Here is a 26,954-nt window from a genome sequence, read left to right on the forward strand (position 1 = left end):
TGCTCCACTGCTGTATGCATCCTATGTCCCATAATACTAAGCCATCCAGTGTGCAATTCTAAAAGCATCATTCACAACAAATAACTGCCTTGGTCCGACTTGAGAAAAAATACTGTAAACGTGCTCTTTTATTCCCCCAAAGAGCTACAAGATAGAGAACACCCCTGAAAGTCATTTTCTTCAGGAATCATTTATACGCAGATTTAGGGAGCTTTTGGGCAGAGGTATCTAGTTAGAATATGAATGTCACCAGGCCACTCTCCAAAGTGAACGAGTAAAAAGCGCGACAAGGCAAACACATTCGCCTCCTAGTACCAGGCTTACCTGGTTTCTCACTTCCTCTGGTGGTACTTGGATCTATGACTTTAGGACAAAATATAACAAAACTGCATATTAAATCTGAAAAAAAGTGTATCTTAGAATGGACTTTCCCCTACTTACTTTTTTATTCTTTCCTAAACCTATTTTTAATATTCTATCTCCAAAGTGATATTTGGCAGTAATTGGGGAAGCTCTGGGAACTCAGGGTAGATTATACGTCTATGATATTCGCCACAATTGTGCTTTATTACTAGACATTTTGTTAATCTTTTGCATTAAAAAATGAAAGGGTCCCTACAATTACCATTTAGGGAAGGGTTCTTTGGATTTTAACCATATTTCCTAAACTGGAAATTGAACATATAAATGAATGATAAGAGTCTGTTTCTTCCTCTGTTCAAAGCAGGGAGGATGAACTAGGAAGTTAGAGGTTTCTGAGGATTGACGCTCATAGAAAGAATGCATGTCATGGATAATCCATTTGGCCTTGTGAGAATGTGATCATGTACTGCATTTTCTCATTACCTGGGTAGGTTGAGACTATAGCAAGCCCAGACCCCTTTCCTAATCCTCTTAGGCAGTTAGATTGCTAGAGCTTTGCAATGTAGCCTCATGATGACTTCTAGCCGGTATCGAGAAATTGGAAACTGGCAATAATAGCATCTGCTTAGGGCAAGTCTCTTCCTTTTTAAAATAAACAGAAAATGTAAAATATAAATGTCCAGGTAATCACAATCATTTAACAAGGAAAATTTAAGTTGCAAAGTTAAAAATATATTTGCAGCATTGATTTGAAATCACTAGAATTTTATTACTACTCACAATTTAAACTGTTAACGTGGAGACGTTTTATTTAACCTCTCTAAATCGCTAACATTCACATTTTAAGTGAAAACGATATGGGGCACTTGGGTGGCTCAGTAGGTTAAGCGCCCCATTCTTGGTCTCAGCTCAGGTCATGATCTCACAGTTAGTGAGTTCAAGCCCCTCATCAGGCTCTGTGCTGTCACCGAGGAGCCTGCTTGGAATTCTCTCTCTCTCTCTCTCTCTCTCTCTCTCTCTCTCTCTCTGTACCTGCCTGGCCTGCTCTCTCAAAATAAATAAACTTAAAATAAAAAGACAACTCCCTGTGAAAGACTACTTATAGATAATTTTCTAGACTTAGAGCAGAGGCCTCACTCCCATTCTGGATGCATCTGCTCCAGCCATGAAAGCCATGCTTGAACTTTCATCCTTACAATGTTGAAATGGCTATATGCATGTATATCCACAGTGAGGGCTTTCTTGTGTTTTTAATAAAAGAATTAAACTTTGCAGGAAAGTGAAAGGAAAAGTTGTTCTTAAAAAAAAATAAAACATCACAGTCTAGGTAAAACCTGTGGGGATTCAACAGTACTTGAAAGACTACTTTTAAGTATTCTTGATCTCAATGATCTAAGGGGATTGTGAGAATTAATGAATAGTGGGTTGCAGACTAGGTCAAAACAGAATTTCTCTACCCTATTACCCCCCAAAAGTTTTTATTGTAGATGCATTTCTTATCATACTATTTGGGGTTTATTCAGCTGGATATTTGCATTTCAAATAGTCATTTAAATACCAGACAGTTGATGGAAATCTAATGAAATTACAGAAATAAAACCATTCACTTTTCAAAATGTGCCAGAATTCCATCTATTAGAGAAATCAATTTGAAATGTAAATGACATAAACTCAACACATATTGCGTTCCTGTCAAGTGTAAAACACAATCTTAGGCACCATTGGGAGGGTCCAAAGCTTATGGCTTAATTAGCCTTTGCTATTCTTCACATGAATATCACCTAATCAGTGAGAAAGAAGAGCGTGAACTCTTTCACTTAAGATTACAAACAATAAGTAATAAATCTACAATACTTAATCTATTTGATAATTGTAAAATAATTGATAATTGTAATATTGATAATTGATAATTGGTAATTGTAAAACAAAAGGAATAATACCACAAGGCCACATATTTTGAACAAAGAGGGTGAAATGATCTAGTGTGTACATACACATACAATATGTTGGATGAGAAAAACAAGCCAATCTTGACTCTGTTCAATTAGGACCATTATACCAAAAGGCAGTACATTTTTTCTGTAAAGGACCAGACTGCATACATTTTTGCCATTGTAGGTCATTCAGTTTCTGTCACAACTACTCAGCATTACCACTGGAGTGCAAAAGCAGCCACAGACCACATGGTTGTAACTATGAATGAATGGGGTTGTGTTCCGATGAAAGCGTATTGACAAAAATAGGCAGTAGGGCTGGATTTGGCCCACTGGCCCTAGTTAGCTAATCCCTATTCTACACAATGTTAAATTTACCACTTGAAAAGCAAATCCCTTCATGAGAGTGTTGGTTGTGGTATTTGCATGTGTGATAATCCAACCACCACAAAACGTGGCTCGAAAGATTAGAACTCCATCATGCGTGAATTTTGTGATGAGTCAAGCATTGCAATTACTCAGTATATTTTGAACAGGGGCCACTTGATGGCTTACTATAGGGAAGATAAAACAGTAGAAAATATATTTCAAGGGACAATTTTATGATAGCCTCGGGATAGACTAGATAAGTTACAACATTTTCCCTATTTCCATTTTCTGTCAACCGTTTTTTACTTTATATTCCATGTATTGAAGTTTAATTAGCTACAACTACTAGTCAGAATAAACTACTTCTTTCAAATGACAAAAATATTATTTTCACATTTTCTTAAAGGAAATGTTTTACAAATACATACCTACAAAAATATTAAACTTAAGGCACTATAACCCATTGCAAATATCAACATCTTCCCTAAATTAGAAGATATATTTGCCATTGCTAATTTAATTCAGAGTTTACCACATTGACTATATTTTTTATTCCCTAGGAAATTGTAAGAATAAAATGTTGTAACTTTTATTCAAAGATGAATGATCATGAAGGGTGAAAGGAAAACTGTATGAAATACTTGCAATAAAGAACTCTATATCCATCCTGTAAATGTAGTAATAAAATGATGTTTTGCATTGCAAATGGTATTCTCTGCATTTCCCACTAGTCAGTTTTCAAATTTTGAAAAGGCAACAGTCTACTCTGAGTCTAAAACATCTGATTAGCTAAAGTGTAATTTTTAAGTTGACAACTGTAAATGTTTAGTACACATAAATTTTACAAGTAAATAGCACAAACCTGTGATATACCAAGTGTAATTTATAAATTGGTGACATATTGGTCTACTTAGATTTCCTTCTTCTGAAGCCTTATAATTTATAGGCATAAGCAAATTTCTGAGAATGAAATTCTGAAGCCCTTCATTGAATGATTTTAGGCCTTTTAAAATAAGTTTAAGTAGGACATTTTAATTTTTTTTTTTTGGTCGTTAATAGGGAGCAACTATTTTTGTTTGTTTGTTTCAAGTTTTTATTTAAATTCTAGTTAGTTAACATACAGTGTAATATTGGTTTCAGGAGTAGAATTTAGTGATACATCCCTTACATATAATACCTAGTGCTCATTACCACAAGTGACCTCCTCAATACCTCTCACCCATTCAGCCCATCCCTGGCTCACCTCCCCTCCAAAGCAGGACATTTCTCAAACGTATTCTCCTATACAAGGTGTTGAGTTTAAAGAAGTTTAGTAATATGCATACATAATCTCCAAGAAAATATTTAAGGATTTTATCCATCTACAAATGTCCATACTCGTGAACATTTAGATTTCAAAACATTCAAACTGCTTAAAAACCAGAATCTGGGTGGGAGCTCACATTGACCCATATGAGATCATGTTAGGGTTTAACTTTGTTCAGGCTCCTAGTGGCTGCTCCATGATAAAACGAAGTAATGATATTTTTATCAGGGCTATCTCATAGACGTATGTTATACTTGCATTTACAAAAGTGTCATGGCCTGAGCAGATGTAGGTAAAGAATATAGGTAGAAGGCAAATAGAAACAATAGATTGTTTTAGAATTCTTATGCAGGACTGTTTTTCCAGAAGGTATTCCCAGATAGTCTCTAATTAGAGACAGTTTGGCTACATTGCCCTTTTCTTATTGATTAAATTTTTCCTCCAATATCTGTCGACATCTAAGGATAAGCCAACTTTTGAATAGTATATTCACATCCTTTTTTCTTATTTTCAGATTCTGTAACAGAGATAATTTTCAGATTGAAAAGAAGGTAGATTGTTTTGCATTTAAGCCTTATTGAAATGTGTTTATTTCAAATATATCTTCAGTATTGACATTAATCCTGAATAAAAAGAATACAATATTTTAAAGAGTTTTAGCATTTCTTACATTTTTCTTGTGATTTCTTTTTCCACAGAATATTTGCTTCTGACTTTTTATGGGTTGTGAAACCATTCAGTGACCAAAAATGGTGAATATACGTAGAAAAAATTGAGTATGTCATCTGCTACCGTGAATAATTTTAGATTAGATTGCATTCCTTAAAATGGAATCTACAATGTCAACATGCACAGTTTGTATTTTACCAGGCAGAATTTTGTGACTATATTTACCGGGCAGAATTTTGTGACCTTTGTATACCCCCAGAATTATCAATTACGTGAGGAAAACTTAAAGTGGATTATTGCAATTTTATAGTTAATGCCAAGAATTTTAATCCAAATCCTGCAGTCATCTTTGATTCAGAGATACATTTCTAAACACAGGTCTGTTTCTTCAGCTGGCTGAATGGAGAAAAAAGCTAGATAAATTTTGACAATCTCTGTTACTATCTCAAAATTCAATGTTCTTAAGGTGTATCAATTCATTATCTGATTATTTATCATTTCTTCACCTAATGCAGTTAGGTATGCTCCATTTTTAGTGTTTTATGATTTAATTTGCTTGCCAATGACCTCTAAGTAAGTCACAATACATTTTTTGTTAAGTGAGTCTTAATAAAACAAATTATTCCTTAAGAAACCAATTATTCCCTATCATATAAGGCAACACTATTAGGAAAATATCATAAGGAAAAAAATTCACATAGGGAATAGCGAGAGTAGACATTGGGCTTATATTGGCATGTGTTTTGCGATATGACGAAAACCTGTGCTTCTCTGGACACTTGAATACTTAGTTTCAATATAAATATGTTATAAGTAGATCCAGACCCAGAGATAATTTATTGGATAAAATAATCATAAAAATACTGTCATTCATATGCAATAATGGGGAAAAACTGTTATACATAGGATGATCTGTCATTATAAAAAAAAAAAAAAAGAACTACTTTTACTCTTACTCTTATCTAATAAACTTCAGTGTTATAACAGTATTCCTAGAGAGAGACACTAGAGGTCTAGTTTCAAACTCATTAATTTACTTATATCTCCACTCACATTCTATACTAACTTACAAGAACACTCTGGCACCTTCTTTTGGTGAAGCCTAAAAAATACCTCTCCCTAGTTTAGAAGCACACTTCTATTTTTATTCTAATATCCACAGCATCAGTTGGTATAACTCTTTTTTTTTTAATTTTTTTAATGTTTATTTTTGAGAGAGAGAGAGAGACGGAGACAGAGTGTGAGTGGAGGAGGGGCAGAGAGAGAGAGGGAGATTACAGAACTTGAAGCAGGCTTCAGGCTCTGCGGTGTCAGCACAGAGCCCGACACGGGTCTCGAACTCACAAACCGTGAGATCATGACCTCAGCCGAAGTTGGATGCTTAACTGACCTAGCCACCCAGACACCCCAGTTGGTATAACTCTTGAAATGAATTGTCCAGAACAGATCTACCATAATTATATAAAAATTACCTCAGAATGGAAAAACAATCATTAAAGATAACTGTAAAGAAAAAAATTCCTATTACAAAGCCAGAGGAAAGGAGTGTCCAGAGCTTAAGACTAATATAAATTGTTCTCTGTTCAGTGGTTATTGAATTTGGTGTGTGTTTGCACACAAAGAAAATAATTTGTTATGTAGTAACAAAAGACAGCTACAACTTTTCAACTATTTAGAAACTTTCCCACTTTTCACACTGGTAAATTTTTATGAATTTGGGCTAAACGTGAATATGATTTGGCCAATGGGAAATAGAAACATAAAGTTTAAAAGAAAGCATGTTTCATCATTGTTTCAGAGGTTACCAAGGTTTCATAAGCCTTCTGTACCATGTGCTATGGGTATAATTCATATCTTCACTAAAAATTATTTCCTTTAGAAGCAAACCATTATAATTTAAACCTAGTTCAAGAAATATTATATTCTTGACTTAGAAAATCAAAGATGTTCAAGTTTTTACTGTAAAATTGGAAATCATAAAAACCATTTATGAATGAGTGATTAGAGAGAAGATAATCCCAATGAAACTATAATTGGAAGCCAGTTCAGCATTCAGGCTGGCCTGCTATCTGCCTTGTCAGAGAGACGCCCTCAAGATGCATGCCCACAGTGTGAGAAGAGCACACTCCAAAGAGACACTGCCACACATTTGATTCACTCACATCGGAAATAAAAGTGGCATCTGGAAATAACTTAGAAAGTAAGTTGTGCTTTGGGTAATGAAAAGGCTTTAACTCAACGTGAATTAAAGTTGAAACAATTTAAATGGACAGATAGAATGCGGTTGTTTTGTCATTATACCACTTCCCATTGATGAGGACACTCTCTTAGGATGTAAATTCAGAGCACAGAGGCTGCATTGTTGGAATAGAGAATTTCCAATATGTTTGTCATTTGTCACATGGAGCACATCTGCTAGAGTCAAACTATGGCAAATTGATACTCCCCACTTCATTAGAGACCAGGGTATGGAGAGGCGATCTGTGTATTACCATGAACAGTGATAGTGTTGTATTTCAAGGCTTCTAATCACCAAACAAGAAAAATATTCTAACGATAACTCCTCTCTCTACCTGGTCCATACACAGTCCAAAACATGAGTAGATTATGAATCTTTTTTCTCAAATGTTTTATTTATTTTTGAGGGAGGGAGGGAGAGAGAGAGAAAACACGAGCAGGGGAGGGGCAGAGAGAGAAGGGGACAGAGGATCCGAAGTGGGCTCTGGGTGAGTCTGATGTGGGGCTCGAACTCACAAACTTTGAGGTCATGACCTGAGCCGAAGTCAGACGTTCAAACGACTGAGACACCCAGGCACCCTCAAGCAGATTATAAATCTTGATAGACACCAATGGACTGGGTTATACTGTATGGCATTGACATTTTTATGTCAAATATTAGCAATTTCATGTAGCTCAAGCTTAAGGTAAACCATGTTACATTCTAAATGGGAACCTCTTTTTAAGAATCACTACTGATTGAGATCATAGCTGAACACAGGAAGCACGAGAAACACCACAGTCCAAGTTCTACAGGTAGCCAGTGCTTGCTGAGTGTCCAGTCCAGCCAAGGGACTAGCACTGCCCCAGTTCATCATACTCCCTGGGAAGCACAGGAGGATGACTGGGGAGGAGACCAAAGAGCATAATCACATTTTAAGTAAATGTAGTACTTTTAAAAGGAGAATATCCTCTCCCCTCACCTCCCTGCTGTAGCAGAAAAATGTGGTGTATACTCCTCCCCATAATAGAGTCAGGTAGAGAGCCCATAAGAAAAGGACTTTCTCATAAAATTAGGAAGTAATATAGCAAGAGTTATTGACTCTTGATTGGATTTCTTGATTGGATATTGTCAAGGTACCCAACTTGCTGCTGACAGGATGCTATGAACTAAATTGTTTCCCCCAAAATACTTATGTTGGAGCTGTAAACCTCCAATGTAATCAGATTTGGGATGGGTCCTTTGCAGAGTTAATTGAATTTAGATGAGGTCACGAGGGTGGGCTTCTCCTGATGGAATTAGTGCCCTTATAAGAAGAGACACAAAAGAGTGCTCTCCCTCTACCTCTGTCTCTCTGTCTCTCTCTCTCCATCTGAGGACACAGAGGGAAGGTGGCCATCTGCAAGCCAGGATGAAAGCTCTCACCAGAACCTAACCAGGTTAGACCTAGATCTCAGACATCCAGCCTCCGGAACTGTAACATAATACATGTCTATTGTTTAAGTCACTCAGTCTATGCTAGTGGTCGGGCAGCCCAATACAGACTAACACAAAGAGCAAAGGAGCCTTGCGAATGAACAGATGCTGAGATGTAAGAACAAAAAGAAGTCCAATGCTACCACCTCAATGGTTTTTTCAGTTTTCAAGTGCTATGGAACCCACTGTACATGAATTTGGGGATTATGGAAGGTGGGTAAGAGTGGAGGCTACAGTCCTATGAGGCCGCCAGGTGTGATGCTCCCAAGTGAGTTTCAGTCAGAACCACCAGTGGTGGAGAGAGCCCCTTGTCATCAGGTATATTGGAGTGTAAAAAAAAAAAGATCAAACAGACAATGATTCCAGATGATGCTAACACAGGGAAAGAGTTATGTCTCAGAACAGAAGCCCTACCTGAGGCTCAAGGTATTGAAGTCACAATCTGATATAATTCAATTGTTAGAGTCATGATCTCAAAGCAACAGGAGTGTTTAAAAATACAATTAAATTGTTCTAGTAAACAAACAAAAAATGAATGAAAAGTTCGGGAGTCAGACTGCTATATTTCCTACCAATGAAGTCTGCGACCCAGAGAGAGAGGGAGTAACCACAAGCAGTTGGTGGCAATTATCGGGAAAAATAAAATTACTCCGTATTAGTAGCCCAACAATTTGAAGCTCTTTTCTAAAGCTTTTATATCAGTGTTTTCGAACATAATTACATTCTGAAACCATGGGTATTTTTCGGAACATTCATTGTTTGTCATTCTTTTTATGTGTAGTGCTCTGAATTACCATAAAATTGTTTCTCAGGAGATTTCTACTAGACAAATGAAAACATCTTTGAATGTTTTGCATAAAAAAGTACCACCGACTCAGTTCCTGTAACCAACAAGAATTAATTGAGTACTTACTATGCGCTAAAATTTCAAAGAAGGAAAATTGTATTACCCCTGACATCCAGAAGCTCAAGGTCTAGTAGGAGAGACCAATAGATTTTAACAATTAAGGATTTATAATATATAATATATATATTTTTCCAGTTAAATATGTTTTGTTACCATCCAAATAGTATTATAGAAAGGAATGGATTGTTATTTAAATTGTTTATGCAAGCATGCAAATATATTCCAGAAAAGAAATTATATTTGTTAATTGGTTATCTTAGAAAACTAATACTTTGCACACATATAACAAATTTTGATTTAATATCTCACTGCAAATAGTTTTTAAATGAAATTACAGGAATCATTAGCCACAGAACCCATGATGGAGATCTCCCTAATTATTTACTCTCATTTCTAGTTGGTCTAGTTTTTCTGTTTATTTCACAACAAACAGTTCATAAATGAAAACAACTCAAAAATTTTTAATGTTTGTTTTTGAGAAAGAGAGACAGAGGGAGTGGGGGGAGGGGCAGCAAGAGGGGACAGAGGATCAGAAGGGGGTTCTGTGCTGACAGCAGAGAGCCTAATGTGGGGCTCACACTCATTAGATCATGACCTAAGCCAAAGCTGGACACTTAACTGACTGAGCCACCCAGGCATCCCAACAACTCAAACTTTTTGAGTGACTATTATATTTATTTATGAAGTTTATACACGTCTTAAGGTAGGTTTAATAACTTCCCTAAATGTGTCCTACTGTCTACATACAAGATTATTTAAGTGTCCCTAAATTTCTAAAGGTTAGGCTTTTTTTTTTAAGTTTATTTATTTTAAGAGAGAGAGAGAGAGCACAAGCAGGGGAGGGGCAGAGAGGGAGAGAAAGAATCCCAAGCAGGCTCCACTCTGTCAGCACAGAGCCTGACACAGGGCTCTATCTCACAAACCACAAGATCATGACCTGAGTCCAAATCAAGAGTCAGATGCTCAACCGGCTGAGCCACCCAGGCACCCCAAAAGTTCAGCCATTTTAAAATCACATACATTCAATAATTGTCCTTGTGTTAGCTAATACAGCTGGCTTCATTTAACACCTACCCAGTCAACAGAGTAAGAGGCCATATCTCAGCTCTCCTGTATCCTATAAATTTAACTAAAATATTCCACCAATAGTTTGAAGTCTTTCTAATTTTCCCCCTCCTGTTTCCCTTCACATTCCCATTTCTTTTGTTACTGTCTACTGTGAGAGCACAGTAAAAACTCCAGTTTTTACTTGCCACATGCCATATTTTATAAATCTGCTATGTCAACTATCTGTATTAAACATGCATAGAGTAAATCTGATGTTTTTATGTGGCTTATAAGAACAAAGTCTATACTCTTCATCATAACATTCTAGGTGCTTTATGGTCGTTGACAGTTTCATTCCCAGGTTTTTTCCAATCTCTTTACTTTATATTCTAACCACACTTAAACTCCCCAAATGTGCCAGGAATGGACATAGGCCGTACTACTGACTTGAAACAACATTATCACTGACTTAAAACAACAAAGGTTTATTTCATATTCATTACATATTCATTCATTCATTATTCGTATTTATTACAAGTTGACTGAGAACTCTGCCACACGTCCTCCTCACTGATGGCCCCTTCAGAAAAGGGCTGGGCGGAGGAAACATGGAACATGTGGGACGGGCTCTTGTACACTTTCATTTAGAAGTGATACATATGTTATGCTTCCACTCTACTGGAAAAGCAAGTCGTATGATCTCGTATGATCACACCTAGGGAGGGAAGCCAGGGTATAAACAAAGTCACATGTCTTCATGATTCTGCTTATTCTAACTCCTCTTCTTTTCCTGCCCAAATATTACCCTTTTGTATATGACAATATCCTTTCCATTCTTCGTGATTGAGCCCCTTTGTATTCCCACTGGCATCGTGTTAACGTGCTTCATGAGCATTTATCTCATTATAGTAACAGCAGTGACAATAGTAACAGCACCGGAAGCATTACTTTTTGAGCACTATGTGCCAAGCCTTGTGTGGTACTTTATAAATATCATATTCAATCCAGACAAAAACCTTATGACCTGGGCCGCCTGGGTGACTCAATCCGTTAAGCGACCGACTCTTGATTTCAGCTCTGGTAGTGATCTCACCGTGTGTGAGTTGGAGCTCCACCTGGGGCTCTGCGCTGACCATGCAGAGCCTGCTTCAGATTCCGTCTCCCTCTCTCTCTGCCCCTCCCCCACTCGCTGTGTTATCAAAAATAATTTGATATTTTTGATAAAATTTATCAAAAATAAATTAACATTAAAAAAAAAAGCCTTACGACCTATTAGGTATATTCCTTTTGGCAGAGAAACAAGCTTGAGATGGTGGAGGATAAAGCGTCTGGCTTTATTCATACACCTGAAAAATGGACAACTCAAGATTTGAATCCTTGTCTTCTGGCTACAGAGACTGCTGGTTGCACAACATTCCACAATCTTTACCTTGCATAATAGAACCTATTCGGAGTTCTCTAAGTTCACAGCCATTTTCATAGTCTTTCTACATAAGGAGCTCTCAGTAAATAATTGGCGAATTATTTAGTATTGTTAGTGCGTTCTTCCATGACTCCATAGTCTTCTGCTTCTCCTGTAGGGAGTGGTAACAGTCCTTTAAATAGTTTGGTTCACTTACATAGGGAAAAAAAAAACCTGTAGGAAGGCTGGATCTATATTTATTGAAGAAATCTTGTTAGACTTCACTTGTCATTAAACTATGGCTGAATCCATTGGCAGAGCAAGTAATGCCACTGCCTCTGGATTCCAGCTGGCCAATCCTGACAGTGCAAAGAACCAATGGTAATTCAAAACGAATTCTGAAACCTCCATGGGGTGCCATTTTAGAGTTGAATGCACAATACAACTCTGCCTCTATGAGGCAAGTTGGCTGCAATTTTTAAAATATATCTAGTTTCACTGTGTTCTAGCAGCCTATTTACATGTTATGAACTCTGACTACATTAATTATAGCTGCCACTTTCTATAAATAAATATCAGTAGCAAATAAAACTAGTATTCAATATTGTTTTGTACTTCTCTAGGCACAGCCTGTCAGTAAATTGGTTAGAGTCTTTGATAGCCATTTTACACTGAGCTCGGTTAGTGCCAGGATAATTGGTGTGAAAGTAATGAAATTACATCATAATTTTAGAAGGAATATAGCTACCATATGCTTGCATTACAATATAACTGTTGGTTTGTTTGCAGATTACACATGCCTCAGGCATCCTTTAGAGTCATCTCAATTTATTTAGAGAAACTTCTACATGCATCAATTGGAATGATGTTCAGTGAAAAAATTAAAGAAAAATAATTGCTTAATTAAAAAATATATAGCATCTATGTTTATTCCCACAGCTAATGATCAGGAAAAACGGTTTCTTAAGTTTTTACAATGACATTATGAATAGCCAAACAGAAAACCCTTAGCGCTGAATCTAACAGAATTAACCAAAACAAAATATATTTTTCAATAGTGACCATTTCTATGATAATCAAAATCAACTTTGAAAGTCTACCAATTCAAAATATCAGTAGAGTGTTTTATTTTTATTTTTATTTTTTACTTTATGACAACAGGCTTCATGGGGAAGAGTGTCAGATCAAGATTGGTTGTGAAGACTGAAATACAATTTATTTTTTTAATGTTTATTTATTTTTGAAAGAGAGAAAGTGTGAGCAGGGGAGGGGCAGAGAGAAGAGGACAGGGGATCCAAAGCGGGTTCTGCACTGACAGCAGCGAACCCGATGCAGGGCTTAAACCACCATGTGATCATGACCTGGGCCGAAGTCAGACGCTCAACCAACTGAGCCACCCAGGAGCCCTAAACACAATTTAAACAAATGGAATTGAGGGTTGACACATCAATGACAAAAATAAACAGCCCTGTGGATTAAAATTTGGAGATGTGGGTTTCTTTGTCCCTGAGTCTTTACAGTTACCAAACCTTTGAAAGGATCATAGCAAATATTATGTCATAAAAAGAGTAAGGTTTTTTTTTTTTTTTTTTTCTGGTCAATTACTTGATTCTTAATTTTTTAAGATAGCATTTTCAAAGATTCAGAATACATAGCCACATACTTAAAATGCATTAAGCAGAGTTTATTAAATATTCAATAATTCAGAAGATAGTCATTGCCTTGCTCCCTCACAGTTAGCTCTGTAGGAGTCATTTATCATGGGCCCAGAGTTAAACATAGGCTGTCTACCAGTGCGATTTCAGAGGTGTACCTCCCAGGCTAAACTTCGCTGTTCAAAAATGTTTGAAATGATTTGACCAGAGGACAAAAATCTTTAAATGCACTAATAGAGATAAGGCTTAAAGCGTAAATATTCATGATTGAGGGGAATGTATTAGATAAGATTTGTAATAAGGCACACACACGATGGCTCTTGGTTTTTCCCCCCCAAGATCAGTTTCTATAGTTGAAGGGGGCGGTGGTGGATTCAACATGAAGCCAGGAGCGCCTTGGACTCTCTTTAACTCTGCTGTGATCTATTTCTCACGGGCCTGATGTGAAGGCTGGAGAATGTCAAAATGGAGCTCCGTGTAAAATAACATCAGAGAAACAGAAAGGAAGACGGGCACCAAAATCCAAAGACAAATAGGCACATAAAAATGTATCTACTTCAACTACTTACTCGACTATTAACTATCACCTCTTTGGGTCACTCCCAAAGTTAGGTATCACTCATTATCTCTTACCTGTATACTAGCTCCACTGGGTATATATCTACCATCGTCTCCACCTCAGTGGAGGTACAATATTTTATGCAATGATTGTACAATATTTTTTCAGCTCTTGGAAGACCACCTCGATCCCAAGAGAAAAACATCCACCCTCTCATTTCAACTCAGAATTCATACAATTTAGGGACACCTGTCTGGCTCAGTTGGAAGAGCATGCAAATATTGATCCTGGGGTCCTGAGTTCAAGCCCCACATTGGGTGTAGAGATTACTTAAATAAATAAAGTTTAAAAAAAAGAATTCATACAATTTATTGTCTCATATGTATTCTTACAAGGTCTTACATTTCTTTATCTGAAATTTTATATTCCATTCTTCTTCTCTACACTCATGTCCATCATGTTATCCTGTTCTTTGTTATCACATGTCCAAATCAGTTGATGGTCTCCTACTTGCTCTTCTTATCTTCAGTATCCTGAAGTCACATGTCTTTAAACTTCTCACTTAGGCAAACTTTCTCAAAACATTCTTTTTATTGGGCCAAATCCCTATGCAAGAATGTGTGATGGTGTCAGTGTGTATGTTTATACATATTATTTTTCATTATTCCCTAATATACAGATGACACCCTTAATAGTGGGTTTTGTATAATGCACTATGAATGCAATTTCTTCACATTACATATCTAAAACCTATTCCATTCATTTGGCTATAAAAATTGCATCTTGTCACCCATTTATCTATCACGTTTTTCCAATCCTTAAAGATCCAGGTTATGGCTTCTTTCTCCCATGATAGTCTATACAACTAAGATTTTCCCTTTGAAGTCCTGTCCCATTTGTTGTCAATGCTTACACGTGGAAAGTTAACTCCATCCAACAGGTTCAAGTGCCAAAGTTTCCCTTCATCTCCCTTGAGGACAAGGGTGATGTCCATATTATTTTTGTATAACTTAAAACACATAGCCAGTGATGACTATATATCAAGTACTATTATTTATCAGCTTACATACTGATTTCCATTGAGTCTAGGGCCAACTCACTTGACTAGTTGTTAAGTATAGGTTGTCAAGTAGATTAATTATTTTTGGCTTTCATGTAGGGGTTAAATCCCAATAGGTGGGTACATCTTGTCATTTAGTTAGGATTTAAACTGTCCCTTCTATCCCTCTTCTCCCAAAAGTAGTTGATTGAACTAGGTGACCACTAAACTTTCTATTCCTGAGATTTCTTGATTCTGAAACTGGATGACTCATGGGAAAACAAATTTGAAGCGAAATCAGTTTGTATAAGGTTAAGAAGATCCATGCAGGGAAAGTTCTGAGGCAGGTTGCTGGAGAATTTGCAAAACAAATAATAATAATTATAATTATAATATATAATATATAATATATAATATATAATATATAATTTTATATTATATATCCATCAGAAACAAAGATAAAATGGTAGGTTAGCAAATTGCTAATAAGAATGATTATAAAGAGCTAGATTTATTATTCAATGTGAGCATTGGCCTAGTTATAAAAACCTGAGAGAAAAGGTTTAATGAAAGCATTTAAATATGTGATTCAAAATGATAGGTAAAGTCTAATTACTATTATAACACATTTGTGTTCTTTCAGAATTGTGTGTGCTTGAATCAATACTATCGTTTCAGATGTTAAGGAGAGTATGTTTTAGTAGGGATTCAATTCACTGGTACAGAATATAAATGACAAGTCATGTAGCTTATTAAAGTTCTGGGCTACTTTAATCGAGAGAGAATTGTGGGAACATTTTTCCAGGAATCTTAGAGGGTGTGGCGATAACTGGTAAGACCCCAGTTATAGCTTGTAGCACTAGACCCCAAAGAAGGCATGTGCTTTGAATAATTATATCTGGAAGCTGCCTCATTCTGGAACCAGAGAGTAGGGTGAAAAAATGCAACAGAGCTTTTCTCTAAGGTCAGGGATTTTAGAAAACCAGTCCCTACTTGGCTGGCCTCATCCTAGAGCTGTAAAATTAAATTGGCTAGTGGAAATTGCTGGAAATAAAATGCCAGGGAATAGAATATCCATGCCTTCTTTTTCAGAATGTCTGTTTCCTCCATTTTAAACTGTAACACTGGGCCATACTTTGCCTTTCTTTCTCCCCTACTCCACCCTCCCTCCTCACCCTTCTCATTTCCTACAAAGGAAAAGGTTTATATAAAGTTATCTATATAATTCTTAAATCTGTGGGGGAAAGTTAAAATCTTTGAAGGAAATGGCTTTTATCCCATGTAAAATTGATTCAAACCCATTTTGGGTCAACAGGAGATAAAAGCAAACCATACCCTTGTGTATGTCCATCCTATGCATGACTCCTGACCGTGATTTTGCGATAACTAGCATGGAAGATTCTTGGAATAGGTTTTAGAGACGGATGTCCAATGTAGCAATTACTGTTTGGTAATAAACATACTAGGCCCCCACCCTCCCCGATGACTGAATAAAATAGTCTACAAAGTGTCCTAACAGAGCACAATGATATAGATAAAGCATTATTAATTTTTAAGGCTTTCTGGTATTTTTTATACCTAAGTTTCTTTGGGTATCTTCCAAGGAGGAAGGAACACACACCCAATTCTGAACCAGCAAGTTTCTAGGGCAGTTCGGTTAGAATAAGCATCTTTTTCTGAGAGGAACAATTCCACCCATTTGGATGTGTGACTACCTTTTTTGTGGCTGGATTGATCTTCCCCCAGTGATAGGTGTTTGAGAGATCCTCTGTTAACTAGATTATAGGCTAGGAAAAAGACATAGGTTCTGACTGATAGATCCATGCAGGTAATTACTTACATAGCTAATGAAAGGAGATTAATGGAGAAAATCATTGTATTCTATTGTAAATGAATCCTTAGAAAGAAAGGACACAAAGAACAGCTGGATTTCTTTAACAACAAACTTGAAACTAAAGAAATGAAAATATTACTAAACATACAATTTCTAACTTTTTCTGATGCCATTTCTTTTTTCTTCTTTAAGATGGCAGGTCTGCTGTGACCAAAGAAAATCTTTTCTCTGAGAGTGACAGGAACACAGAGATTTAAACATTATATAAAGATTTTGGTCTGTCCTCAGATTGTTGTCATTTAGGGGCCCAAAGATTTTCCACTAGAACATATTTAGAAATTTCATTTTTAAAATTCTCCTCCAAACTTTTAAAGTCCTTGGAAGTTTATACACATTCCTTTAAAATATGTTTAAGTCAAGCATTTTGCTACCAGATTTTCTATGGAAATTAACCGTAATAACAAAGCATTAGGAACTTGTAGAGCAGAGGCCATGCCCTTACATGAAAATGCCTACTTTTACTTTATAAATACATGAAGAACACTGAAATGAGAAAAATTTTAAAAGACACGTATCTTCTCTTTTGAGTTGGGAGTTATCATATGGACACTTATTACCAGAATTTATTGACCCGGATATTACAGATTATCAGTATTATCCTCGAATTCAAAGAGCCATCCATAGGGGCTTTCTACACAAGCTTCTATTTGGAGAAGTTCTAAAATGAAGGCAACTTTATGGAAAGTAGGCAGAAGTCAGTTGTCACAAATGCCTAGTGTGTTGTTTATGATCATTAGTAATGTCTGCTGATTTGCAAAGCATGTTAAGAGGCTTTGTGTAGAAACAGCCACATGGTGAGGAGCTGGAGTAGGTGTGATTGCATTCAGATATTAAATTATACTTTATAGTGTATCTGTAGGGTTGCATCAATCCAACAATATAACATTTGCGAAGCAAAAGTACTTTAATGTCTTCTCTAGGCAAGTAAATGGCAGAGCAAGTGTACATTATTCTCAACAGGGAAATTCAAGTATATTTTGCTGCTGCTGACGAAAAGATTAAATAAAAGAAATCTAATTTAAAATATCAGTGTTCCAGCACTAACCTGTAGTGAAAACAGAATTCTGAAATAGGAAATCTGTCACTGTCTGCAGGTATAGGGACTTCCACAATTTAAGACAGTAAAAAGATCATATCCTCCTTTAATTTTTAAAAAAGTTTTCAGCAACTACACTTTCACACTTGGACAACAGATGCTTCTGCCTCTAAGGATAGGAGTATCATTTTTTGAGCACTTACTAGGTGTAAGATACAAGAATTAGCATTTAATAGACATTATGTAATTAAAAACCTCCTGATAGCCTTAAAGAGAACGTATTTTGTTAGAATTTTATGGAGGACAAAAGAAGAGCCACAGACTATCAACACATAACCCAGTGTTGCAAAGCTAGTAAATTGCAGAGCCCAAATTCAAGCCTCTGTCCCTCCAACTTCAAGGTGAATTGATGCTCTTATCCAGATGTTGCACTCACTTATGCCATAAAGTTGTATTCACCCCATCTAGCACTTTTTATATAACAAGGATCTTACGATTAATAACATTCTAGGGGAGTTTTTTGTTAAATGATTCTCTTCTGTGGTTTAAAATAAAGTTACGGTAGCCAAAATATGACGGCCTTAATTTAGGAAATCCCCTTTAACAGTTTACTATTATTATTTAACAATGCTTCAGTGACAATAAACCAAACATAGGGGCAGGGGTAGAGAAAGAAATATAGCTTGTTTTCATTTTTCCTTTTAAAGTTACTAGTAACACTGCAATATTTTCTTATATAAATATATGTATGCAAATGTAGCCATACATTAACACTGAGGTTAATAACTAATATATCTGTATTTTAATAATTTATAGTTGAAAAAGCTCCATGTTAGAAAAGATTTCATCAGTCTATATTATCTTTCAATTCCTAAAATAATCATTTGAAGTTCAGTTCTGCTCTTAAATATCTTGCACATTAACTTGGGAGTGATTTGGAAATGAACTTGCTCATCTCTAGATATTCATTTTGCAAAATATTTAGCTGTCCTATATATGTAAGGACATATTGAGTTAGATGAATAATTTATTTCCTGGCCAGCAAATGCAACCCAATTTACCAAAAACAAAAACAAATAAGCAAAACAAAAACAAAAACTCGTCAAAACAATCTCCATAATGAGACGGCTAATTTGTTTCTTTAATACCTTAGTATCTCCCACTTTGTGGCAAATCAAATACAATCAGTTTGTGGTAAATGTTAATCAAAAGACACTAGAAATAGAATTCATCTGAACGTTTGCTTGCAACTTCCCTCATAGGCTATGTAACATTTATATCTGGGTTATTAAGTATTCAACTTAACCTAAACCTTGTGGAGGACGCCATAAATGTTTTTCTCACCAATTTCTTACACAAAGCTGGAAGCTCAATCTTAAGTCAGGAGGTTGATTTCTCCTACACAAGAAACAGTATGATTCTTTTCACACCCCTGCCAGAGGCAATTATGGCTGTATTTAATTCCTGAATATACAGTTCTTTGAACTCTTATTCACAACCTCAGAAGGGAAAAATAATGGGCTTTGTGTCAAAATACAGTATCTACTTTCTCTTAAGACTTATTTTTTTTAGGGCAGCTTGAAGTTCAAAGAAAAATTGAGGGGAGGGCACAGAGATTTCCCATATATTCCTTATCCCCACAGATACTCAGTTCTCCCATTATCAACATCTCTCACCACAGCGGTGCATTTGCTAACAATTGATGAACTTACACTGACACATCATAATGACCCAAAGACCACAGTTTACAGTTTCACTCTGGATTTCTTACTTTGAATAGGTATAGTGAAATGTATGACATGTATTCATCATTATGATATCATATAAGATATTTTCACTGCCCGAAAAATACTCTGTGCTCTACCTATTTATCCACCCCTACCCACCAACCCCTAGCAATCTTTTTACTGTACCACAGTTTTGCCTTCTCCAAAATTCTATGTATTTGGAATCGTACAATATGCGGTCTTTCAAAAATTTTTTTAAGTTTGTTTATTTTGAGAGACAGAGAGAGAGAGAGAGCAAGTAAGCAGCGGAGGGACAGAGAGAGAGGGGAAGAGAGAGAATCCCAAGAAGGCTCTGCACTGTCAGCACAGAGCCCAACACAGGGCTTGAACTCAAGAAACTGTGAGATCATGACCTGAGCCAAAACCAAGAGTGGGACGCTTAACCGACTGAGCACCCAGGCACCTCCACTATGTGGTCTTTCAAATTGGCTTCTTTCACTTGGTAATATGCATTTAAGCTCCCTTCAAATGTTTTCATGGCTTGATAGCTCATTTCTTTTTATCACTGAATGATATCCATTGTCTGAATGTGCCAGAGATTATGTATTTATTCGTTTACTAAATAAAGGACATCTTGGTTGCTTCCAAGTATTGGCAATTATGAATTAAAGCTGCTATAAACATCCACGTGCAGGTATTTGTGTGGATATAAGTTTTCAGCTCCTTTAGGTAAACACCAAGGAGTGCAATTGTGGGAATTTATGGTAGGAGTATGTTTAGTTTTGTAAAATCTGACAAACTGTCTCCCAAACTGGCTGTACTATTTTGCATTTTTCACCAGCTATGAATGAGAGTTCCTGCTGCCTCACATCCTCACCAACATTTGGTGTTGCCAGTGTTCCAGATTTTGGCCATTCTAATAGGTATGTAGTGCCATTTTGTTGTTTTAATTTGCATTTCCCACAAATTGTATGGAGCACCTTTCCATATGCATATTTGCTGTATGCCTTCTTTGGCGAGGTGTCTATCAAAGTCTTTGGCCTGGCTTTTAATAGGGTTGTTTGTTCCCTTGTTGTTGAGTTTAAGAGTTCTTTGTATATTTTTGGTAACTATCTTTTTAACAAATATATTTTTTCCAGTCTCTGACTTATTCTGTTGACATCGTGGTTTTTTTTTTTTTTTAAGTTTATTTATTTTGAGAGAGACAAAGAGTGCACGTGCACTCATATGAGGAGGGGAGGGGCAGAGAGAATCCCAAGCAGGCTCTACGCTGTCAGCACAGAGCCAGACTCAGGGCTTGATTTCACAAACCATGAGATCATGACCTGAGCCAAAATCAAGAGCCAGACACTTAACGAACTAAGCCACCCAGGTGCCCCAACATTGTCTTTTACAGAGCAGAAGTTTTAATTTTAACAAAGCCTGGTTTATCAATTTCTTTTATGTATAGTGTCTCTGGTATTGTATCTGAAAAGTCATCACTACACCCAAGGTCATCTAGGTATTTTTCTATGTCATCTCCCAAAACTTTTAGTTTTGCATTGTACGCTTAGGTTCATGATCCATTCCGAGTTAATTTTTGTGAAGGGTGTAAAATCTGTATCTAGATTCCTTTTCTGAGTATGGATGTCTAATTGTTCCAGTGCCATTTATTAAAAATACTAGTTTTGCTCTATTGCATTGCCTTTGCTCCTATATCGAGGATCAGTTGGCTATAGTTATATGTGTCAATTTCTGGGTCTCCTATTAGTCTATTTGTCTATTCTTCAGCCAACATCACCTTGTCTTGATTACTGTAACTTTATAGTTAAAGCCAGTCAGTATCAACCTTCCAAGTTTGTTCTTCTCCTTCAGTAGGGGTTAGCTTTTCTGGATCTTTTGTCTCTCCTATAAACTTTGAAATGACTTTGTTGGATCCAAAAAATTACCTTCTGGGGATTTTGATTGGGATTGCATTGAATTTATCGATCAAATTTGGAAAACCCGACATCTTGATAATATTGAGTCTTCCTAACCAAGAACATAGAATATTTCTGCATGTATTTATTCTTTGATTTCACTTATAACAGTTTTTTTACTTTTCCTCATATATATCATGTACATATTTTGTTAATTTATATCTAAATATTTCATTTGGAGGGATCCTAATATAAATGATATTGTGTTTTTAAGTTCAAATTACACCTGTTCATCGCTGGTGTATAGAAAAGCAAAGGACTTTTGTATATTAACCTTGTACCCTCCAACCTTGCTATAGTTGGTTACTAGTTTTGAGAGCTTTTCTGTCAATTCTTTTGGATTTTTTACATAAACAATCACATCTTCTGCAATCAAGAACAGCTTTATTTCTTTTTCCCAATGTGCATATCTTTCTTTCTTTTCTTTTTTTTTCTTACTGCATTAGTTAGAACCTGCAGTATAATGTTAAAAAGGAGTGATGGAGGAGTGCCTGGGTGGCTCAGTTGGTTAAGCATCTGACTTAGGCTCAGGTCATGATCTCATTGTTCATGAGTTCGAGCCCTGCATTGGGCTCTGCACTAACACTGCAGAGCCTGCTTGGGATTCTCTCTCTCCCTCTCTCTCTCTCTGCCCCTCTCCCACTTGTGCTCTCTCTCTCAAATAAAAATAAGAAATAAACTTAAAAAAAAAAGGAGTGATGGAGATGACATCTTTATCTTGTACTTGATCTTAATGGGGAGAGCTGGGTTTTTCACTATTATGATGTTAGCTGCAGGTGTTTTGTAAATATTCCTTGTCAAGTTGAGGTAGTTCCCCTCTATCCCTAGTAGACTGAGAACTCTTATCACAAATGGCTGTTAGATTTTGTAAAATGTTTTTTTTCCTGCATTTATTGATATGATCATGTGACTTTTCTTCTTTTGCCTGTTGATATAATGAATCACATTAATTGATTTTTGAATGTTGAACCAGCCTTGCATATCTGGGATAAATCCCACATGGTATATAACTCTTATAGACATAGTCAGATTTTATTTGCTAATATTTTTTGAGAAATTTTGCATTGTGGTCATGAGAAATATTGATGTATAGTTTTCTTTTCTGATAATGACTTTTGGTCAATGACTTTTGGTTTTGGCATTAGGGTAATGTTGGCTCCATAGAATAAGTTAAAAACTATTCCCTCCATCCTCTGAAAGAGATCATGAGGAATTTATACAGTTTTATTCTTTAATGTTTTGTAAAATTTACCAGTGAACCCATATGGGCCTCATGCTCTCTATTTTGGAAGGTTTTAATTATTAATCCAATTTCTTTAACAGATTTTGCTCAGATTGTTTATTTCTTCTTGGATGAGTTGTGGCAAATTGTGTCTTTCAAGGAATTGATTCAAGTCATCTAGGTTATCAAATTTGTGGCATAGAGTTAGTTGTTCATAGTATTTATTACAATTTTCATGTTGAAAGGATCCATGGTGATCATCCTTTCAGTTCTGATATTAGTAATTTGTGTCCTCTCTTATTTTCTTAATTAGTCTGTCTAGAGGCTTATTGATTTTAGTGGTCTTTGCCAAGAACCACCTTTTGGTTTTATTGATTTATATCAATACTGATATCCTGTTTTCAATTTTATTAATTTCTGCTCTAATTCTTATTATTTCTTTTCTTCTACTCACTTTGAATTTAATTTGTTCAACTTCTACTAGTTTAATAAAGTGTAAACCTAGATTATTGGTTTCAACTTTTTTCTAACATAGGCATTCAATGCTCTAAATTTCCCTCTAAGCATTGCTTTCACTGCATCCCACAACTTTTTATTTTTTTTTGGAGTTTTGGAGGTGTAAGTGAATTTTTATCAGAAAGGAAAGTTGTCAACTTAAAACAGCAGCAAATAAAGAATTAATAAGAAAACTTCCGGGGCGCCTGGGTGGCTCAGTCAGTTAAGCGTCCGACTTCGGCTCAGGTCACGATCTCACTGTCCGTGAGTTCGAGCCCCGCGTCAGGCTCTGTGCTGACTGCTCAGAGCCTGGAGCCTGTTTCAGATTCTGTGTCTCCCTCTCTCTCTGACCCTCCCCCGTTCATGCTTTGTCTCTCTCTGTCTCAAAAATAAATAAATGTTAAAAAAATTAAAAAAAAGAAAAAAAAAGAAAACTTCCTATTATCACAGATACACAAGACCTCCATCATATACAATAAGGGAGGCATTTCGATTTGTGACCCTCACCCCAGGAATGCCAAATGCTTTTCCTTTCAATCTAATACTTCTTGATTCCTACCAAAAAGGAATACAGTAAGGGCATGGAAAAGTTTCTTACTGACAGGAAACCCCCCCAAAGAAGAGTAAGGAAGGGTATGTAGAAATTAAGAAGTCATGTGGAACACTTTTTAAATTGTAATGAACTACATTTTCATATCTTCACAGTAATACAAATCATGGTCACTTGCAGAACTGGTTCAGATTACTTAAATACCAGGTACATTTTTAGTCCTCTACATAAGTGTTTGGAAGTTACTTATGTTTGTATGAAATGAAGCTACTAATACATTTCTACAGCAGTAACTGCATACCAGGAATGCCAAGACAAACACAAATCAAGGAGCGGAGTTTTCCCAAAGCGGCAGTGTGAAAGGACTATAAACAGTTGATTCCATACACATGAATGGGTTTCTTTGCTACAGTAAGTCCAAATGGAATAAGGAATGGAGATGCGTGAAAGGTTTCTTGAAGGGAAGAACCATGACACCTATATGCGTTTAGCTTTCTGTCCCTTCGGCCACGTCACATTCTCCCCCTGCGCTGTCTGATGTTCATAATGTTAGGTGGTCTCTAAGCAACTGCATGACCAGGGTGCTATCTTTGTATAAGTCTTCACTCAGTATATCAAGTTGTACAATGGCCTCATCAAAAGCTGTTTTAGCCAGTGTGCAGGCAAGCTCTGGGTTATTAAGAATCTCATAGTACAGTACAGAAAAGTTATGAGCCAGCCCAGGTGGATTGGGTGTGTGGGTTGCATCTCTTTCTCGCTCATATCAAAAGCCTCTTGATAAGCTCCTTGGGGATTATCTATAGTTTGTTTTCCACCGTCACAACATGCAACTTTGGCAAGGAACCGCAAGTAGTCTCCCTTCATTTTCAAATAGAAGACCTTACTCTCTGGGTTAGTTGCATTAGCTATTAAATACTTACCCAGCACCATGGTGTAGGTGGACCTCAGTTCAGATTCCACTTTCTCCCAATAGACCTTACTCAGTTACAACTCTTTGTCAGAGGTGGTGGTTTTCTGCTTCATGCTCCAGATGACCTTCAGGATGGCCCTGCCGCCCCGGACCATGTTCTTGAAGAGCATGTTGCACTGCTCTCTGGACAGCTCGGCTCCCTGCTCCATCACGGCCTTCATGCAGGTGGTCATGTCATCGTAGTGCTCAGCCTCCTGGGCCACCTTTGCTTTCTGGATCAGCTCTGTTTTCTTCATGCGGACAGGGAGAGGAGAGCAAGGGCGAGCGTCGACATGGATTGGCCTGAGGTGGGTCCGCGGAGGGCCTTCCCGTCTCCACGGCCTTAGCTGTGGTGCGACTCTTACCACTCTGATTGGCTTTTAACTTCTTAGCCCAGCACCCTCCCGTCTCTTGCGTCCCACAGATTTTGCTACATTGTGTTTTTGTTTTCATTTAGTTCAAAATATTTTTAAATTTCTCTTGAGATCTGTTCTCTGACCCATGTGTTATTTGATAATGTGTTCTTTAATCTTCAAGTATCTGGGGATTTTCCAGTTATCCTTCTGTTATTGATTTGAAGTTTAATCCCGCTGTGGTCTGAGAGCTAACACTATACGATTGTTATTTGTTTGGATTTGTTAAGGTGTGCTTTATAGATCAAAATGTGCTCTATCTTGGTGAATATTCCATGGGAACTTGAGAAGAATGAATATTCTGTTGTTGGATGAAGTAGTCCATAGATATCCATTATATCCAATTGATTGCTACATGTTGTTGAGCTCAGCTATGTCCTTAACTGATTTTCTGCCCACTAGATCTGTCCATTTATGATATAGAGGTTTTGAAGTCTCCTACTATGATAGTGGATTCATCCACTTAATGAGTATATATGTTAATGATTCTTATTAGTCTTCTATACTTTTGACTCACAACTGTTTGTATAATTATGCATAATTATCTTACAGCTGACACTTCTAACTCCAAATATATGTGTAATAAATTAATATTTCAAGGTTTTATTTTGAAATTTTATTTTTGTTATGGTAAAACTGACGGTTTTTTAAAAATTTAAAGTAAAAATTGAAAGTACCTTTTTTGGTAATTTACCTTGAGATTTCACCAGCAGAAAAAAAGGAAGGCCTTAGTTTTATTTTTCATACTTGCCATCTTTGATGTCACCAAATCTACTTATGAATGAGAACTACAAAGACAATTTCATGCCAAGACAATTCTTTGGCTCATATCATTCTACTTGGCATGGACCTTTAGTTCCTGTCACTCATTTCCTATATTTATAAAGAATAACTGAAAATGTTTCCCTCTTCTTTTCTACCTATACTTTGAATTAGCAGGTGACTTCTCTGCTCATACAGGCCCTTGTATTTATTCTTATTATATATATATATATATATATATATATATATACACACACACACACATATATATGTACATATCTATAATACTTACTGAATTTGTTTATGCTCAAATAAATTCAATATATTTAATATTAAGAAGGCTTTTATACCATCAGTAAAGCCCTCAAAACCCACAAATACTGAATGTCTAAAGCAATGTACAATTTTGCCAAGTTTTCTTTTTGTCCCCATTCCAAAGGTTTGATAGCCTCCCAATCTCATACTTAAATTCCTTTCGGTTTTACACTTTGTTGATGTAATACCTTAACAGTGTTTCTGTCAATGAATTTGCTACATAAAGAAATTACCAAGAAAGTCTGTAGTTGAGGTCATTTCTTATGAGGTATGGGCAAAAGGGATGGACACTACCAAAGGAAGTGCCCAAAATAGAATATAGACATCATGCAATGATTTGCAATAGTAACAGCAAACATTATATTCATGGCTAGAAAAAAGATAAGTTCATTTGAAGTTTAATATATTTGCTTCTTTTCTTGCTCTTTATCAGTAGTTCTAAAAGTTAAACATTTTCACACTACTTCTGCGATATATAAGTAGACTTTAAAGAAGAACTGAAGAAAGAAAGGAAAATTCTACTTAATAGTGCAATGTTGGCAACCAATAGCAAGTTCTCTAATTTTTGACAAGTGTTTAAGTTGTGGGCGGTTGCTCCAAATATAAGCTTAGCCCATGGATATGCTCTTCTGTTATTTACTTTTGAAAACAAAGTGACTCTAAATTGGGCATCAGCTGATTAAATGGTA

General features: G+C 36.3%; 1 long non-coding RNA gene and 1 pseudogene across 2 annotated transcripts in view; both read right to left on the reverse strand.

Moving 5' to 3' along the window:
- The window catches only part of LOC125938699 (uncharacterized), a 123,083-nt gene that overhangs the window by 39,068 nt on the left and 57,061 nt on the right, over positions 1–26,954 (reverse strand). The gene's annotated exons all lie outside the window — the stretch shown is intronic.
- On the reverse strand, positions 21,642–25,059 carry LOC125938697 (14-3-3 protein theta-like; annotated as a pseudogene).

The sequence above is a fragment of the Panthera uncia genome (assembly GCF_023721935.1).
Source record: "Panthera uncia isolate 11264 chromosome B2 unlocalized genomic scaffold, Puncia_PCG_1.0 HiC_scaffold_24, whole genome shotgun sequence".
Lineage (NCBI taxonomy): Eukaryota > Metazoa > Chordata > Mammalia > Carnivora > Felidae > Panthera > Panthera uncia.